General features: G+C 44.8%; 1 long non-coding RNA gene across 1 annotated transcript; it reads left to right on the top strand.

Annotated features, from left to right (window-relative positions):
- Positions 1–5767: 5767 nt before the first annotated feature.
- On the top strand, positions 5768–14438 carry LOC123588081. The gene is made up of 2 exons (XR_006707690.1): positions 5768–5841; positions 12373–14438. It is a non-coding gene; the product is annotated as an uncharacterized LOC123588081 (long non-coding RNA).
- The last annotated feature ends 2270 nt before the right edge of the window (positions 14439–16708 follow it).

A 16708-nucleotide genomic window follows, 5' to 3' on the forward strand; every position in this document is an offset into this window, starting at 1 on the left:
TCTGGCTTGTACTAAGGCTTAATGAAAATAAAATTCTTCCAAAACTTGAAGGATCTTCATTAAAAAAAAAAAAAAAGAAAGAAAGAAATAGGGACACCTGGGTGGTTCAGTCGATTAAGCATCTGACTTTGGCTCAGGTCACGATTTCACGATCTGTGAGTTCAAGCCCTGCGTCGGGCTCTGTGCTGACAGCTCAGAGCCTGGAGCCTGCTTCAGATTCTGTGTCTCCCTCTCCCTCTGCCCCTTCTCCCATCTGCTCTGCCTCTCTCTTTCTCAAAAATAAATAAACATTAAAAATATAAATAAATAAATGTCCTTTTGAATCGTATTTTAAATTATAACCTAACTCATATACAAATAATAATATAAACACATAATATATAAAGTTATAATAAAATTTAAAAATAAATACTTTAAATAACATTATTATCAAATAAGCTATTCATAGATTTAAAGGCACTGTGTCTTTAAAAGGAGTTTTCCCCTGTAAAGAAAGAATTTGATAATATTGCAGTAGGGTTAATCTGCAGCAGTTTTGCAGGGTAACAAAGAGAACAAAGGATAAAAAGAACCAAATGCTACTTTGCATGATAATGTGCTCACAGACTCCTAGACAGGTGGGGGTAAATACTGTTTTTTTAAACCGTTTATTATGGAAAATTTTCAAAAGAGTACATTCTTTGGAATATTTTATGGCAAATCTCAGACATGGTGTCTTCTCACTTGTAAATATTTCATCTTGCTTCTTTACCAGGTGAAAACTTTGAAAACAAAAAATACCATGAGTACACTAAAAAAAATCAACAATTCCTTAAAATCATCTAGACCTCAGTCTACGTTGAAACCTTAGATGGTCTCAAAATTGTCATTGTTTGGGTTGCTTTGTTCAAATCATGGACCAAACAGGATCTACATATCGCCTTTCGTTGACATGTCAGCAGGCCCTTTTGAATGAAAGAACACATTTTCTTAGAGTTGGTTGACACCAGGGATGGAAATCCAAATTCCTGTGAGTCAGGCAGGTAATTATAAATGAGTGAAATGGTTTTTTTTTTTTTTTTTCAAACGTTTATTTATTTTTGGGACAGAGAGAGACAGATCATGAACGGGGGAGGGGCAGAGAGAGAGGGAGACACAGAATCGGAAACAGGCTCCAGGCTCTGAGCCATCAGCCCAGAGCCCGACGCGGGGCTCGAACTCACGGACCGCGAGATCGTGACCTGGCTGAAGTCGGACGCTCAACCGACTGCGCCACCCAGGCGCCCCAGTGAAATGGGTTTTAAAAAAACATATTCTTGGGGCGCCTGGGTGGCTCGGTAGGTTAAGCGTCCGACTTCAGCTCAGGTCATAATCTCACGGTTTGTGAGTTCGAGCCCCACATCGGGCTCTGTGCTGACAGCTCAGAGCCTGGAGCCTGCTTTGGATTCTGTGTCTCCCTCTCTCTGCTCTTCCTCCATTCATGCTCTATCTCTCTCTGTCTCAAAAATAAATAAAACATTAAAAAAAATTTTTTTAAACATATTCTTTCATTACAGACACACTTTGCATACCGAACGTCTAGGACGGCACTTCACTTCCACAGAACTACGAACTCCCCAGTGTGCCTCCCCATCCTGTTTGGTGATGGGGTTCAGGAATTCTACCCCCCAAATAAGTCACCCTGGTACACGGAATGTTTTAAGCTGAGGGAATTTGAGAAAACAGCAAAAGCAAAGTCATTCTGACCTTCTCCTCGCTCTTCTCCCCGGAATAGGTCCACTCTCATGTGAGAGGTGCCATCCCTATACCGGAGGAAAGGAGCATCTGATTTCTGAAGACGGAGGGACTCAAAAAGAATCCTAAAGAAAAGGACTTGCTAAATTTCCACCTGTTCCCTACACTCTCATACTCTAGAACCTACCCTATATCTGCACGACTGCCCTCTCTTAATTAAACCTAGTTGAAAAGTACACAAATCTGTTTCTTCAGGTTCTTATTTCCTGAGTTGTGTAAATCTTATATGAAATATACTTGTACGCTTTTTTTCTTGTCAATCTGTCTTTGCCAGTTTGATTTTCAGACCTAGCCAGGGACCCTAAGAGGAGTGAAGAAACTTCTCTTTTTCCTCCCCTACATTGGTCTATTTTTGCTTTTGGTAGAGAGGTGGGTACAAGATTTATCTCATTCTCCTGGTAGCTCTATAAATAATTAAAAATCCACCATCAGCAGAAGATAACTGACAATTGGTCTTTGCCTTGTCTGGGGACAGTATGGGTGTTTGGACCATCTGTGACAAAGGGGAGAGCAACTAAGTGGGCAGCTGTATTCATGGCCAGGGCCATGGCTATCAGTAATCCTGGCTCTGAGTGGCCTGGTCTTTCTGGACTTTCGGAGAAGCTAGAAACCCAGATATTTGGGGGAAGCCTCCTGAGTTAAAATGCTGGCCACTGATTGAAATGGAAAGCAATACAGACATGCCCGGTCATCATCTTTCGGCAGGGCTTCTCATCAGTTTCTCTGTGCCTGCTTCAGGAAAGTGAATTTTACCAGAGTAAATCCCCAAATGGATTACCGGGTTGTCTTTGAGTCATTGCCATCAACCTAATCAGGCTGAATGAAATACATTTCCAGTCTTTCTCAGCCCTTGCTAGAACAGTCAGTTGCTTCCTGACGAGTGTACACCCACTTACTTATTTCAGCTTAAAGAATGCAGCTACTTCTACTCTTCATGAACGTATGCAAACAAAAATGTCTTTTTGCATATTTAAATCCATCAAGTTATTAATTAAAATCATATAAACTCGGTTTTTTGGTATCCTTATATTCACATTGTGAACAGACATATATTTAGACTTAGCATCCTTGCTGAAAACGCTCAGGTTGCAGAAGGCTGTCACCAATCTGACACGTATCGAAATGCCGTGAAAACCCTCAATTCATATTTCTCTGATTTGAGGTATCTTGTGATCTGGGGGGAATGAGGTAAAGTTTGTATCTGAGCTCCCTGTGGGGGAAAGGGATGATTGTGGAACAAGATGTCTCTGTAGGATAAGTTATTTTTATACATCATGGAAGCACTTTCTTGCCCAGGAGTGTGCTAACTATAAATCACTTCATGTATGCACTTAATGCAGCATTTGGCTAGCCAAGCCCAAGTTATTGTTTGTACTTGAAAATGATAACGCTTCATTTCCTTACAAAGAAAGGAAGAAAGAAAGAAGGGAGGAAGGAAGGAAGAAAGGAAGGAAGGAAGGAAGGAAGGAAGGAAGGAAGGAAGAAAGGAAGGAAGGAAAGAAGGAAAGAAAAGAAAAGAAAAAAAGAAAGAAAGACAGTATAGAGCAAACAGACGGCACACTACTTCCCCAAAATAAAATTCACTGCAAGAAGCGTGGATTCTCTGGTCTGTGTTGTTAAAAGACAAACAGAGGCATACTAAACATTTTTAGAATTTATTTGAACAGAAATGTGCTGGAATGGGGCAGGGCCAAACTGAAAGTGATTACCCGTCCCCGGAAGGAGCCAGGGGAAAGACTTCTACAGAAAGAAAGTGCGCAAGCAAAGTAAGGAAATTGTCTAAAAGCTCAAAGCTTAGCTGTCTGCCCGTGATTGGTTGCCTTTAGTGTTTTGATTTTGTAACCTGGCGGCCTTTACAGGCTTAGATTTTGGTTTGCTTACCGTAAGGCTACCATCATGGCGTTGCAGCCACCTCAGCCAAACGGCCTCCTAGTTTAATTAATTTAACGTTGTCTACTTTGCACTTTGGGATTTGACTTCTGCTGTATCTGATAGAGGATGCAACCCCAGCCACCCACGCTAAGAGCATCTCAGCCGGCCTCAGGCTCACACCGGTGGCAGTAGCTGCAATCCCTGTTGGAGGTAGCCCCTCCGCTGCTCCCCAAACTTCCGGGAGGAGAAAAGTTGCAAGGAGAAGGGTTGATGCAGAATCAGTCACCCGCATTTCTCTAGCTGAGTACTCATTGGCAGGTGGAATCTCTGGCATGCCTACCAGGTTGAAAATGGTGCTTCTGAGTGGCTCAGAGTGACATTCCTGCAGCATGGCCCTGCTCCCTTTCTGTGTATGATGTTCCCCCAGACAAGGGCCACACACCTGCTTCTTGAGGACATCAGATATTTGTCCCAAAGCCGTGCCTGTGCCAGGTGGCTCCCTTCCCTTGGCCTGACCTCCCAACCCTCCTTCTTTTGCGTTGCAGAGGAGCAAGGCTTCCCCAGCTGGGTGCTTCCTCTCCTCTTACGCCTTTCCTTTGCCAGGACTCCCACCCCCTTCCGTGTGTGTGATAGTCTTCCCGCCTCAAGGAAAGCTCAGAAACCTGGACAGGTCTTGCCTGCATCTTGCAAATTCTGCTGCTTTAAGCACTTGCAGGAATTTATAGGCGTGCTTCTCAGCTCAGGAGACTGGTGAGATCTGTAACCACACCTATGCGTGGAATTCGTGTGTTTGGTTTTCTCACCTTGTAATACAGAAGTTTCTTCTCTCTAAGTCTTGCTCCTCAAAGTGTGTCCGTAAAGGAGCGGTACTGGCTAACCTTGGAGCTTGTTGGAAATGCCCAGTGTCAACCTCCACCCAGATCTACCCAATCAGAGCTGTCATTTCCCCAAGATCCCAGGTGGTTCAAATGCACACTGAAGTTCAAGGAACTTCACTCTGAATAGCCAGAGGAGGCTGTGGTCCTGATGACGGGGCAGACAGGCAGAACTCCCATGCCTGCAGCCTTTAAAGAAGCTGCCCTTCCTCCCCCATTGCTGAATTGCACTTCAACAAGTGCAATCTCAAGACGGCCATGGACTTCAGAGCTTAAGAATCCAGGCCCAGGTTGGGGTGTGGGCTTGTTAGGTGGACAAGAACAGACTTCAGTGCTCTCATGCTGAAACTTTCCTTTGGATTAGTTCATAATCCCCAAATGACTCTAAAACTGACCTTGACCTAGCAGACATTTAATTCTGACAAGCACTCGTGTTTGGCTCTCACTTTGTCTATAGCACACCCTTCAAGCAATCTGGGTTCCAGGAGAGCTATTTTACAATTCTGTGCAGTGTCAGTGACTGATAGAGATGCAAACTGCATCCTGTAAATTGAAGAGGTTCAATTTACCCCCACCCCCACTGTGGCAAATTAGCTTTGCCTCAATTTGCATATTAGTATCAATACACCCGATCTATAAATTCGTTCTTCAGATTCTCTTTTGAACAGCCTATAAGATTTGCCTCCCTCATGAGTTAAATAAAGTCTTTAACCATGGGTTCTTTTTCTTTTACCTGTATAAGAGTCATGATTTTCTCCGTTTTGAAAATTGTCTTTTAATGGCAAGTACCTTTCTTCTGTTGTTCTAGTTTATGGTGGGGTTTCTCAACCTCCGCACTATTGACAGTTTGAGCTGGATCATTCCTTGCCGATAGCAGCACCCTGGCCTCTACCTGCCAGATGCTCATAGTATCTCCCTCCCCCCCGAATCATGGAAGCTAAACCTGTCCCCTGACATTGTTAAATGTCCCCTAGGGGGCAAAACCACCCCCCCTACTCACACCCCGAATTGTGAGCCGCTGGTTTACAGTGAATAAACAAGACGACATGTCGTTATCACTATTGAACGGACAGATATTCTCTCGATATTTTCCTAAGTGTAGGAGAAACAAGGAAATCTGCTGGGAATATCACGTTTCAGAAATTATGAAAGGTCATGGGAGCTTTGGGAAAAACAAACATCACTGAAATCCAAAACGGAAGCCAAGAGATTTTTTTTTTTTTTTTTTTTTTTTGGCAGAAGGCCTTTGGTTTAAGGGAGGTTTCAGCACCCTGAGGTCCTGAGGAACCAGCCGGGGGAGATCACCAGCTGCCAACAGAAGGTGAGTGTTTGCTTTGGGCTTCTGTGGAGTTAGAGACCCATTGTCTGAGGTTGGTGCCGGGTGACTGAGCTGTTCTTAGCCTAGGAGGCCCCCCTGAACAATAGGTCACTTTAACAGTCATGTTCACACACTTGTTCATTCACTCGTTCCTTGACCCCTGTCATGGGCCAGGAGCAGTTCCTGGCTGACGGGAGGGAGGTGGAGATGCCAAGATACTTCCTCACCCTCTCAGGAGCATTCGGTCTTCAGGCAGAATAGCAATGTGGCCTCACAGCCACGAAAGTAGCTTCTATTTAGAGAAGGCTCTGTGCTCATTGTAGACACCCTCTTTCATAATGTTCATAATGACCCTTGGAAGCACGAATGTGGTAGGACAACGCTGTTGTCAAAATCACTCGGCCATTAACGGAAGGGTTTATTTCTGGGCTCTCTGTTCTAATCTACTGGTCTATATGGCTGTCCTTATGCCAGTGGCCCAGTTTTGATTACTGTGGCTTTGTGGTAAGTTTTCAAATCAGGAGGCGCGAATCCTCCAACTTTGTGCTTCTTTTTCAGTACTGGTTCGTCTATTCTAGGTCCCTTGCAATTCCATAGGAATTTTATTTTATTTTAAAGTTTTCAAGTGTATTTATTTATTTTGAGAGCGAGACAGAGAGCACGCATGTATGTGGGGGAGAGGCAGAGAGAGAACCACTGATTTGCAGTGAATAAACAAGACGACAATCCCAAGCAGTGGGGTTTAAACTCACGAACTGTGAGATCATGACCTGAGCCAAAATCCAGAGTCAGACTCTTCACCCACTGAGCCACCCAGGCGCCCCGTCCATATGAAGTTGAGAATGAATGCCACTGCTGGATTCAATGGCACACTTCCTACAGCACTTTCTAGTGTTCAAAATGATAGCTTGTTTTCCACACGTTGCTTTCTCTCTACTAAATCATCTGACCAACAGTCTATGTCATTGCTTTTGATTTTCCACCCTTGTGATTAACAGAGAACTTTCACATTCCCTGAAGATTATATCATACCCCCTCGATTGAGAATTACTGTCTTCTGTGTATTTCCAGAACCTAGAAGGTTGTTGTTGACTTATTTCTTTTATTCCTAGCTTAACAATATTTTTTCTGATTTTAACTAAAACATCATATGATAATAATGAATATGCTTTTAAAGTGACATCCCCTGGGCCCTGACTCGGTGATACAGTAATTCTCCGGCCCTCCCCTGTTCAGAATGGCTGACCTATAGGGACAAGACAGATCCCATTGTGGACGGCGGTTCCTGTCAGAAGGTTCTTCCTGGTGCCCAGCCATCTAAGGGCTGTGCACTAGCATCAGAGTGTTTGGCTTCCTCAGATAAGAGCTACCTGTGAGGTACTTTCTAAGACACATGTTGGCTGCCCAGAGACCACTCCAAGTGGAAGGCTGTCCAGAGCCCCAACAAAGATTCCCTCTTGACAAATTCTAATCAGACTCCTCTGAGCTTTTTCTCAGCTAGGCCTCTGAGCTGACTTTTGGGCTTCTGTGTTTGTCTCCACATTATCTAGTTTTAGCAAGAATCCTGGTAAGTCTGATAAATCCAGATAAGTCCTGATAAGTTTAGGAAAATTCCCCCACCCTTGATATCTGATCACGTTTGACGTCTGACCCGATTCTTTATCCCTCGACAGCCCCGGGTGACATCTGATCAGGCTGGCCTGTTTAGCTACAATCACCCCTTTACTCTGACGTTTCTTCTTCGTAATTTCCACCCACTGACCCTGCCCACCCCCTCACCCTACCTTGTTCCTTGGCTATACCCACCTTTTCCTCATACTTAGAGTTGAGCTCAACCTCCCCCCGACTACAAACCCCCACTGCAGTGGTCCTTACATCAGCATAGATCCCTGAACAAAGTCTGCCTGGCCATTCTTTTTTTTTTTTTTTTTTTTAATTTTTTTTAATGTTTATTTATTTTTGACAGAGAGAGAGAGGCAGACACAGAATCTGAAGCAGGCTCCAGGCTCTGAGCTGTCAGCACAGAGCCTGACGTGGGGTTCGAACTCACAAACCGTGAGATCATGACCTGAGCCACAATCAGATGCTTAACAGACTGAGCCACCCAGGCATGCCTGCCTGGCCATTCTTTAACAAGTGCCACGAATAATTTCTTAACAGCATCTCTTCATGAGGAAGTGAGGGAGGCATTTCCTTCTGGTCTCAGCATCAGAAGTCGTGCTTTTTGTGACTATCTGGTTTGCTTTAGCTTCTGGAAAAAATCGCTATCTTGCAATACAGAGATTTTTTTTCCTGCACCCGGTGTACAAAGCTAGATGGCACGCATTTCTCTGTGCTATTCCCGTCCTGGTTTTATTATTTATATGCTCAGTGCTTTTGTGACCTCACTTCCCTTAAATATTTACCTACCTTGAAATGCTATATTTCAAGATATTCAAGTATTTTTTTGTAAGCTGCCTCAAACCTTTATGGAACGTAGTTCATGTAAATACATCTTTTAAAAATAGATTGTAGTGTCATCCTTGATGAAACTTGCCCTCACTGTTGCCCCTCGAGCCACACTAAACCCACCCAAACCTGCATTGGTTTGAAGGGTGGCCCCATGTCAATTCTAAATTTTCTTGGATGAATCTTAGTAATACAACTTTTAATATATAAATAAGGAAAGCTGAACTTTGAAAATAATCTTATATTGGTCTGCTTGTCAGAAGTTGATAGACTTATTTTTTTTATTAAAAAAAATTTTTTTAGTGTTTATTTATTTTTGAAAGTGAGAGCATGAGCAGGGAGGGGCAGAGAGAGGAAGAGAGGGAGACACAGAATCAGAAGCAGGCTCCAGGCTCTGAGCTGTCAGCGCAGAGCCCCATGTGGGGCTTGAACCTACGAACTGTGAGATCATGACCTAAACCGAAGTCGGTCGCTCAACCAACTGAGCCACCCAGACACCCCTCGATAGAGAGACTTATTAAGTATATTAAGTATTTCTAACCGTTTAAGTGCATAAGTGGCCTCCCCTCCCCACCCCAAACAAGTTTAAACACTGAATTAGTTAATACTACTGGGCCTGCCTTTCATTTCCACAGAATGCTGTTTGTTTGGAGAGAATCTTAGAGCATCTGAGCTCCTACAACACAAAGTGAAAACAAAGCATTCTTGAGCCCATCAGTGTTTTAAAAAAGAATAAAACAACCAAACACAATTGTGGTCTTTGGCTAACTTTCTAGAGAGAAGAAAACAAGCCATCTGCTGGTAACAGGCTGCTTTGGGGACGGCTGATCATAGGGCCGAATGAAACATTCATAGTAATTAGTGGCAGCCCGAGAATAGAAACTTCAGCAGTGCTTTTCCTGTTGCTGTGGTGACGTCCCCCCCCACCCGCCAGGCAGCCCACCCCTCCCCTTCCAAGGCGCTCAGCACTTTCTGTGGCCTTCCATCTGGTGTGCGTCCTTGTTGAGTGCAGTGAAATTAAATTGACTGCTCATTTGTCACCCCACAGTAGTGTGTGTTGGGGTGTGGGAAGGAGGAGGACGTGGATTGGCAGGAATGGGGGCAGGGAAGCCTGTCCCCTGTGCTTAGCAAGAGGGACAAGAGAGCAGCTGGCACATCAGCCCAGATCACTAGACAGGTGCTGTCATGGGGCCCAGACCTTACCGGCAGCCAATAGCCCCCCGGGGTGATGATGAACGAGAGCTGGCCTGGGGACAAGGAGGAGCAGGACTCAGACCCTCGACTTACCAAGACGTCCTTCAGATTGGTCCTCTGCTTCTAGGTTGTTGTGTTATTTCCGGGGGTTCTTTAAGAAGCTGTGAAATGTCAGACATTCTTGTTGCCCTGCTAAAAATCTAAGCATTCGTCCAGGAAGTCTGGTTTGCCCCAGAGTGTAAAGTAGATGGTAAAGTGGAAATTGGGCTGCTTATTTTCCTTAGGGTCTTGTTCATTTTGGAGCTCACTCATTGACGTGAGTACCAATATTGTGCGTTGATGCTGACGGCGTCATCTCTCCCCAGGCCCCCAGGGGCTACGAATCCAGGAAACTGCTTAGGATAGAGCTTCCCATCGTGGCACCAGAATCACAGCAACAGTGCCTGGTCGTGCTCGCGAGAAATGTGAGCTGAATTTGGGAGAGAGTATGGTTTCCTGTGTCCTAAGATCTACAGGTTCTGGATGTCTTATTCCCTTAAAAAAAATCTCCCCTATATTATGTTGCCCCTTAGACTACAGTGTCCACGGAATGGATGGAGTTGATGCCACTTGCCTGGGCTGCTCAGTGAAGAGATTTCCCGGGATTGCTGGGGGGCGGCTGAGCCATCAGAGGGAGAGACTGCTAGCAGTTTCAAGGTGCGCCTGGCCTTCTCCATTGGAATCACAGCCTCAGGGTCTGGCCGTTAGACTACTGGTATCTTCCTTGCTGAGTTTTTGTGATGTTCACAGCCAGGTTTGGGGGTTACTGCACATGATGCGTCCATGTTTATTTTAATACTTCCGTGTTTGGGAGCCAGATGCTGCCATTCATTGTGCATACTTAGCTCTCAGGACACATTTCTACTGCGACATTTTATTTTTTTTTATTTATTTATTTTTTAACGTTTATTTCTTTTTGAGACAGAGAGAGACAGAGCATGAACGGGGGAGGGTCAGAGGGAGAGAGAGACACAGAATCTGAAACAGGCTCCAGGCTCTGAGCGGTCAGCACAGAGCCTGACGCGGGGCTTGAACTCACGGACCGCGAGATCATGACCTGAGCCGAAGTCGGACGCTCAACCGACTGAGCCACCCAGGCGCCCCTCTACTGTGACATTTTAGAACAGAACCTTGCTGGGGTTGATAGGTTGGGTACAGTCCTGTCAAGGGAATCATTTGGGGCAGCAATTCTGGATCATAGACTGTTAGAGCCGGAGTCTCTTAAAGGTCAACTAATTGTACTTGGCAGAAAGGTACACTCGGGTCAGGGAGCTGCTCTTAGTGGCAGAGCTCGGATTGGGGTCTGGGTGGTACACCCCCTCCCTCTGTAGTCTGATTTTTTTTAAGTTTATTTATTTATTTTGAGAGAGAGAGAGAGAATCCCAATCAACTTGGGGCTCGAACTCACCAACTGGGAGATCATGATCTGGGCCAAAGTCAGATGCTTAACCAACTGAGCCACCCAGGTGCCCCTGTAGTCTAATTTCATCAGAGATGAACAGAGATGAACTTTGCACAAGTACAAAGTTATAAAGAGAGGAAATGTAGCAATTTCTGGTCTAGTCAGAAAGATGAGACACAGGATTATGTCCCAACTGGGGATGTTCTAGGGCTGTGGGAGGCATGTGCGAGATCGTGTGGTGCCCCCTGGACCTGTCTGGACCCTATTCTATGCCCACCTTTGCTAGCTGTGTTTCTGGAAAAATTATTGGAACTCTCGGACTTTCATTTTCCCAGCTGTAAATTGGGATTAAGAACACCTTCTTTGGAGGGTTGTTGTCGACGTTTGAAGAGATAATGCAGAGAAGGCCTGGGCACACTGCCCAGTGCAGAGTAAAGGCACATTTTTATTAGTTACTCTCATGAGTCAAGCTAATCCCCGTAGCTCCTTCCTGCCTGGCTCTTCACTCACTCATTTCTCAGACCTTACGCTTCTCCTTCAGGCTTTTGGTAAATAGACGGTACATCTCTCCCTGCCAGGCAGCTGTTCAGGTTCCAAAGGCAGATGGCCAGCGTCTCATGCCATTAACATCTGACAATCTTTGTGAATAGAAGTGGCTTAGGTCTGTCTGGACCGGCATGACCCAGAGCACCCGACTCATGGTTTCTGTTGGCAGTTCCTGGCTCCACAGGGGTGGGTCCAGCCTCACTCCCCGGGGACGAGGCAGGCTCAAGAAGGCAGGGAGCCAACACGAGTCCCTGGAGCCTGGTTCTCTAAACTGCCTGCCAGTCTTTCTGGAGACCTTAAGCCTGCTTGTCTTTATCTTTCAGGATAAATTCATCAAACAAATGTTCTTAGGACTATGCTCAGTGCCAAAGACACAAAAGTGAGTAAGACAGAGTTCTTATCTTTCAGTTGCCCGTGGACTAATGAGCTGGATGCCCAGACAGCATGACGGGGGGTGAACAATCAGCCTTGGAAATTTAATGGTGTTATCGTAGAGAGAAAGGTAGCACCTGACACCTTTTCAGGGCTAACTCCTGTTCTAGCAACTGTTCCTAGAAGGTCTAGGTTCTTGAGTCTTCACTAACATCGCTATAACGTAGGTACATTATTCTTACTTTGCAGATGAAGAAGCTAAGCCTGGAGAGGTTAGCAACCTGGTTAGGGTCATCCAGCCCAGCTGTGTGCAGTTGGGACTGGAGTTTATATACTACAACAGACGTATGAAACCAATGCTGCTCTATCATCTGTGCCCGAGCTTGTCTAGTACTGGATGAGCTTCCCACTGATTGTGGCACCGACTCAAATGTGTTCCTCTACCTCTTCCAGCACTTAGCCATTTGAAACAGTAATTTGAAGTTCAACTCCTTATCTGGGCTCTTTTCTTCACCCTTCTCCTCCTTCCACAGATGCCTCTGTATCCAAGGAACAGCTCACCTTTCCTCCTGGCATGCTGTTCTCCACTGGCTCCCGCTGGCCAAGAAGTGAGTTGGCCTGATATTTTGGCAATGGTCTTGGGTCTGTGCTCTGGTACAGGTGGTCCTGATTCTTTGGTAGCTGCGCAGACCCTGATGTTGATGTGTCTGTAGCTGATCTGATTTAAGATCTGGTTTCTTAGCACGATCAAAGCCTAAGGTCTATACAACTCTCTCTACCCTCTATCTTGAATCCTTCATCCGGTCTCCTCCCCTCCTCCCCAGCCAACTTTTGCCCACCTCAGCTTTGGCTGGTGCTGTGGGTCTTCTTCGTCTCAGCGGTGACCTGATCCAACTCTACAAGCAGTGATTGTCCTGCTCTCCTGCTCCCTGGTCAGCCCATTTTCACCTGGATGCCAATGGCTCTCAACCAGCATCTCCCTGTAAGGCCCCCCAGAGGCCACCTGGGACCATCTGGACCCCGAACTATCTTGTTTGAGTCAGCCAAGGCTGGGTATTGATCTGTATGCAGACTGTTTGGAATTTAGAAAACGCTTTCTCTCTCCACAAGTCTGAATTGTTCGACTATCTCCCTACAGACTCCGGAAAGTCAGCGTTGAGGCTCGATGTAGATCAAGAACTTCTTTGTTCCAGGCAGCCCTTACTCTTCACCTTAGTTGAGTGAAAACCCTCATGGCTGAACTCGAAGGGTGGAAAGTCTACAGGGGGAACAAAGCAGCATGGTGAGGAGGGAGACAAACATTAGAAGACATGTCAGAGAGATCATTACCCCCTAACACACAGCAGAGGCAGGATTTTGATCCTGTCTTCATGTGTCCTGATGCCAATCTTTATGCATGAGTGTCATGGGCACATAGAGGAGGGGCCCTAATTGCCTGGCTGGGGCTGGGGCGGGGGTAGCTGGGGGCAGGCTTTAGAAAAGGTGACTTCTAGCTTAGTCTTGAAGATCAAGGGTTACGCTTCTCAGTTATGCGTGCCATGGTGTTAGGGACAAAAGAGACAGCATGGGAGTGGAATGTGGGGACACACAATAGTCTGCAGTGAGACTGCCTATATTCATTCATCCGTTCAGTAAGTGGTTTTTGAGCAGAGGATGGCATTGGTATGACAGCAGAAAATCTAATGAGTTTTCCTCTCCCCATTCTTGGGGCTGCTGGGCAACTCTGTAGATGGTGGTACCATGCTGGCTATGAAAAGCACAGGAGATTGGAGGTGGCAGGGGAGATGGTTACTTCTGAGTAGATAAGCTGAGTCTGCCCAACTAGGGCAAATGCCCACACGTGCCATTTCTGGTGGAATTGGTCTGAATCGGTGTTTCGGTTATCCCTTGCTGGCTGACAACCCACCCCCACAACTCAGTGGCTTAAAACAACCGCTATTTTATTTCTTTCTTGATAAGGTATTGATACCACCTTTCTTGACTGACTTAGCTGGGTGGTCCTTCTGCTCCTTGTGATGTCAGCTGGGGCTGCAGTCAACCAAGGTCAGGATCGAGCTGTTTAGTCCACAGGCAACTCAAGGGAATTGCTGCTGTTACAACCACAGCTGGATCTTTAAACTGCTAACCAAAGCTAAGGAATGAATATTCTCCAATGCAAATGAGCATGCCATGCGGTGACTGTGGGCGGGGACCCTCCTCAAGATCTTGGGGAGAGAGACTGCACCGGACTTGTAACGCTTTACACTGCTCATCACTGAATATTTAATTCTTGGAGGAGAAAGAAAAACTTTTCATGTTCAGTTACTACTCTGTCATTAAAGTTCTATCATCCACTTAGGTTTTGTGCTTTGTAGGGTTTTAGAGTCATCCATCACGATGCATTGGAACATTTAGTAGCATAGGTCGAAAGGAAGACGGGCTTCAGATTATTAAAGACATTTCATTATTAATATAATGTTTCTTTCAGGGTTTGTGATAAGAGCAGTTCCACATATTTCCCATGGTAAGAATAAAAATGAAACGAGCTATGTGAAAATACTTTGCCTGCTGTCATTATCACTAACAATCACTCAATAAATAAGCGACCACGTCCTGGGTAGATTTCGTCTTCACTTGTATATTTCATACATCGTGTTTTGGTCCCTGAATCACATTTTTTTGGTCATTGGGGAGATCCACTGGCCCGTTTGAAGTAGTATTGGTTTCTGGAAATTGGCGATGTTTCTAAATACAAATACCAAACAAACGGCCTTTGAATTGCTCAAAGATTCAGGATTGATGCCGGCCGTTTCCTTGCTATCCTGCCTCACATTATTCATCTATAAGATGTGAGTCAAAATCTGTGCTTCGAAGAGTAGTTGCAAGGCATAAGTGAACTGTGTACAAAAGCACTTAGCAAATGTATATAGCCTTGAACGATTGCACCGTTTCACTAGTTACTATTATTATCCCTCAAAATATCCCAGGGTGTAGTATTATCAGTCTTATTGTCTATACTCTAGATCTTTTCAAATTTTCAAGAGATACCAGGAAATGTATTCTTAACCCTGAGATTTATTAAGCACAGCTTTATTTCCCCATTTTATGACAATACAGATATATTATTTCAGTTATTGCTAACTTACAAAGATGTTGTTCAATTACACGTATCTTGGCCTAAGTCGAACACACATCAGTATGTCACATATGTGCTGTTTGTAAAATAGTTGTCAGCTACAAACACAGCTACAAACTTCGTCCTATACGTCGAAGTTAGCAATGAGAGGATGCTGTTGTCACAGGTAACTGGACTCTGAAAATAAATACGTGTTCAGATGCTTACTTTTAAATAGGAAGCATTCATCTTGTGATGACATTGGCTCACAGTAGTTTACTTCTGTTACGTAAATGCCAGGCAGATTATTGTCCTTGAAGAATGTAAGGGCTATTTACTTCATCAGCACAGAAACTAGTCTTCCCATTAAATGCCAGATATGGTCTCAAGTCCTGGTTGCCAATTCAACTTTTTGATTTAAATTTTTAAAAATGTCCATGTTCTTTTGATACACAGTATAAGTAATGATACAAAATTCAGAAGATTCTAAAGGGTATAAAAGGAAACATCCCCCTGCTTCCCTGTCCTCCAGCCATCCTGGTCCCTTCCTTGGAGGCAAATAATGTGAATTTCCTTTCTTGTGTGCACTCCATAGACACTTTTGAGCATGTATCTATAGCTATCTCTCTTTTTGCCCCTGAATTGTGTCTCCACCTCCCACCCCCTATTTCATATGTTGAACTGCTAATCCCCAGTATCTCAGAATGTGACTATATTTGGAGATAAGGCCTTTAAAGAGGTGATTAGGGGGAAATGAGGTCACGTGGGTGGGCCCTAATCCTAACGGACTAATAAGAAGAGATTAGGACCCAGATGCACACAGAGAGAAGACCATGTGAAGACTGAGGGAGAGCTACAAACAATGGGGAGAGGTTCAGAAGAAACCAACCCTTCCAAGACTCTAATCTCGGATTTCTAGCTTGCAGAACTGTGAGAAAAGTTTCTCTTGTTTAAACCACCCAGTGTGGTATTCCTTACAGCGATCCTGGCAAATGAACACGCCCCTTCCTTTTACAAACTGCTAGCACGAAATGCCAAGTTTACTGCACCTTTTCACTTACTGTATTGTAAAGAAGTACATAAAGGCTCCCTACTTCACTTTACCGTATCAATACATGGATTCTTTTTATTGCATGGGTTTAGCGTAATTTATCTGACCACTCTCCCGCTGACAAGCGTTGAGATTGTTTCCCATATTTGCTATTAAAAACTACACTGTAAATAAATCGATAATCTTGTACAGAAATAAGTGCACACATGGACAAGTATATCCAATCAATTTTTAGAGGGGCCTGGGTGGCTCAGTCGGTTAAGCGTCTGGCTCTTGATTTCAGCTCAGGTCAGGATCTCACGATTCTTGAGATTGAGCCCTGCATCGGGCTCCACTCTGACAGTGTGCAGCCTGCTTGGGATTCTGTCTCTCCCTCTTTCTCTTCCGCTGGTTTGTGCTCACGCCTGCGCGTGCCCTGTTTCTCTCTCAAAAGAAATAATAGGTAAACATTTTATAAAATTTCTAGAAGTGATATTGAGACAGGAAAACTGAAAAGATCATATGAAAGACTTTTTTTGCTCTATTTCTTATTAGGACATATACTCCCCGCACCACCCCCCCCCGCCCCGCCCACATATGCCTTAGAGAACAGATAACGTATGTCCTCCTTGTAAAGGTCAAGGAGTCAGTGATTTCTTTGGAGTCTTCCAGCACAACAGATAACATCTGAGGAGTGACTGAGCAGGTCGGTCATCATGAGCATTTTCCAAGACCACAGACTCAC

The sequence above is a fragment of the Leopardus geoffroyi genome, chromosome D3, assembly GCF_018350155.1.
Source record: "Leopardus geoffroyi isolate Oge1 chromosome D3, O.geoffroyi_Oge1_pat1.0, whole genome shotgun sequence".
Classification (NCBI taxonomy): domain Eukaryota; kingdom Metazoa; phylum Chordata; class Mammalia; order Carnivora; family Felidae; genus Leopardus; species Leopardus geoffroyi.